Genomic DNA, 3419 nt, shown 5'->3' with positions numbered 1-3419 from the left:
AAATGAACAGGGGCTGAAGTGAACCCCCAGCACACCACAGCTGCTCTACAGAAACATGCCTAGACTTTTTAAAAAGCATGTCTCTGTTCTTGTTCCTCCTGACTAGACACGACTTCTGAACTTGTCTCCAGCCACCTCCCATAGTTGTGTCCAGATTGGCAACCGGATTGTACCTCAGTGGTACAGAGCTCCCAGAGGAAGAGGCAGGCTATTATCTCTGCCTTTTTTCAGACTTTGCTAGTGATACCTTGAGGCACTGGAAGATATGAGGCAATTAGGGACTGGAGTGGGCCCCCAGTATGCCACAGCAGCCTTATGGAAAAGTGGCTGAACAGTTACGTGGGTGCTGGTTTCCATATCTCCTCGATGGGCAGGTCTTTTCAGATTGACTCCTTAGCCAGGCCCCCACTGAAGCCATCAAGCCAGTAGCAACTTGGCAATTCCTTGGACAGAGCTTCACAGATTGACTGAAATCCTCTCTGCCACTGCCTCTGCAGTGGATCTGCCCTTGTTACCTTCAGAATATCAAGAAAGTGAAGACCCTAAGTGCCATATTGATACCTCTAACAAGCTGCAGTTGACAAAAGGAACAAGGCAGTCCATCTCTTGTGGATAACACATACCCCCCACTGCTTATCACCGGACAGGGAACCCTGGCTTGGGCCCACAGCACAGACCCTCTATCCTGGGCTGATTACACTAAGTGATGGCTAACTCACATCTCTCTGGGTAGAGCCCAGGAGACAAAGTGGTGGAGCAGGAAGCCAGCTGATGTGAAGCCCAAAGGGCAGGCACAGTTGTCTCTCTAGGCTCTACTTGGTCTTATGAGACACTTTATCCCAGCACTTTAGGAGTGTGGATGTCAGATCAGCCACCTCTCATGTGAAGATTGCCCAGCAGAGATCAGGTGTGAGAGTTTCCCTCTTAATAAAAGGAGACCTGCTTAAAAAAGAAGTCTGGCCACGTTTTTGTAGAGCAGCTGTGCTGTGCTGGGGTCTCACTTTTCAGACAGTTCTCTGAGACCTGATCTCTGCTGGGCATTCTTGCACATGAGATGAAGCTGGTCTGACCTCAGCACTCCTTAGTCTGCTTGCCTCTCCCAAGGCCCCAGCCTGGCCACACCTGCCTACAGGGCACTCTCAGGTGCCCACACCTTTGTTTCTGTGCCAGTGGACCATGCCTGAGCAGTGAAGAGAAGCAGCAACACGGACTCTTCAGCCACGCACCAGCCTCTACATTGCCTCTCCATACTGCAGCTCTTTATACACAAACGTCCTACATCTCTTTGCTGGTTTGTGTTTACATGAGTGGATTTTGCTGTACTTGCCCTACCAGCACATAGGAATGTAGCACACATTTCAACCCACACCAACTCCCATTGAAGACAGAGCCATGGTAGGCAGAGAACCAAAAGCACCACCCCTGCCAACATCTTGCCCTTGTGCTAATTCTGTGCATAAAAGGGGACGCTAATATATATTGAGTGACTGCTGCTGCTTAAGGGGTCATGGAGAAGGCACCCAGACCTGCACAGGCCAGCACCCCAGCCTGAACCAACACTACCTCCAGTGCAACAGCACACACAGCAGGGGCTCCTGGCCCCCACCAAGCTGTCTTGCCTCCACCACTTCCACCACTGGGCAAATGCCAACAGGGAGACAGGCAGTTTTGCATCTGCTAGCACTCTGTCACAGCTGCCACACTTTGCTGCCTTCAGTGAAGTAGACTCCAAACTTCGCGGAGCCAGAGAACAAAGTTGAGACCCAATATAAGTTTCCCAGAGTTAAAGCACACAGTCCAGGAATTTGGAGATGAATATTGGCCCCCTAAAATTCTCCAAAACCAAAGGCAGCTGGCTGCATCTACCTTACACCACAGTCAAACCCTCAAGGTCATCAAATATGATAAAAGAAAAATACCCTGTCCAAAGGTCAGCAATCTCTAAGGTTGAAGGTGAATAAGCTCATAAAGATGAGGAAGAATCAGTGCAAGAACACTGAAACTGAAAAAGTCAGCATACCTTCTTTCCTCCTGATTATTACATCAACTGTTCAGCCTGTTCAAGTTTTCAGAACTGACCAGAGGCTGACATGTCTTTAATGATACAAATAGAATTCAGAATATGGGTAGAAACAAAGTTCACTGAGTGAAAGAAGTATGTCATGATCCAATGCAAGGAGGCCAAAAATTATTGTAAAACACCACAGGAGCTAACAGGCAATATATCTAGTATAAAGAACATTACTGGTGCTCACTTTGACATCACATATATTAAAATTGGAATGATTCAGAGGAGATTAGCATGGCCCCTGCTCAAGGGTGACCTAAAAATTCATGAAATATTCCATATTTTTAGAAAGAATCAATATCGTGAAAATGGCCATACTGCACAAAGTAATTTATAGATTCAATGCTGTCCCCATCAAGCTACCAATGACCTTATTCACAGAACTGGAAAAACCCACCTTAAACTTCATATGGAACCAAAAGAGAGTGTGCATAGCCAAGACAATGCTAAGCAAAAAGAACAAAGCCAGAGGCATCATGCTACCCAATTTCAAGCTATAATACAAAGCTACAGTAATCAAAACAGCATGGTACTGGTACTAAAACAGAGAAATAGACCAATGGAACAGAACAGAGGTCCTGGTGACAATACCACACATCTACAACCATCTGATCTTTGACAAACCTGACAAACACAGGCAATGGGGAAAGGATTTCCTGTTTAATAATTGGCATTGGGAAAACTGGCTACCAGTGTGAAGAAAGCAGAAACTGGACCTCTTCCTGACACCTTACAGTAGAATTACCTCCAGATGGGTTAAAGGTCTACACATAAGACCTAATGCCATAAAAAAAATCTAGAAAAAAAACATAGACAAAGCCATTCAGGACATAGGTATAGGCAAGTACTTCATGACTAAAACACCAAAAGCATTGGCAGCAAAAAGGAAAATAGACAAATGGGACCTTATTAAATTCCACAGCTTCTGTACAGCAAAAGAAACAATCATTAGAGTGAACTGGCAACCAGCAGAATGAGAAACAATTTTTGCAATCTACCCATCTGACAAATGGCTGATATCCAGGATCTACAAAGAAGTAAAACATATTTACAAGGAAAAAAAGAAGAAAACCCATTCAAAAGTGGGCAAAGAATATGAACAGACACTTTTGAAAAGAAGATATATATGAGGCCAACAAACATATGAAAAAATGCTCATCATCACTGATTATTAGAGAAATCAAAACCACATTGAGATATCACCTCATGCCAGTTAGAATGGTGACCATTAAAATATCTGGAGACAACAGATAACAGAGAGCATGTGGAGAAATAGGAACACTTTTACACTGTTGCTAGGAGTGGAAACTAGTTGAACCATTGTGGAAGACAGTGTGGCACTTGCTCAAGG

General features: G+C 44.7%; 1 non-coding gene across 1 annotated transcript; it reads left to right on the top strand.

Moving 5' to 3' along the window:
• Positions 1–2247: 2247 nt before the first annotated feature.
• On the top strand, positions 2248–2354 carry LOC141584725 (U6 spliceosomal RNA). Its single transcript, XR_012517930.1, has one exon. It is a non-coding gene; the product is annotated as a U6 spliceosomal RNA (small nuclear RNA).
• Positions 2355–3419: the final 1065 nt, after the last annotated feature.

Source organism: Saimiri boliviensis, chromosome 5 (genome assembly GCF_048565385.1).
Source record: "Saimiri boliviensis isolate mSaiBol1 chromosome 5, mSaiBol1.pri, whole genome shotgun sequence".
NCBI lineage: Eukaryota > Metazoa > Chordata > Mammalia > Primates > Cebidae > Saimiri > Saimiri boliviensis.
The sequence above is the reverse complement of the archived record's forward strand: the minus strand, read 5'-3'. Positions and strand labels throughout refer to the sequence as shown.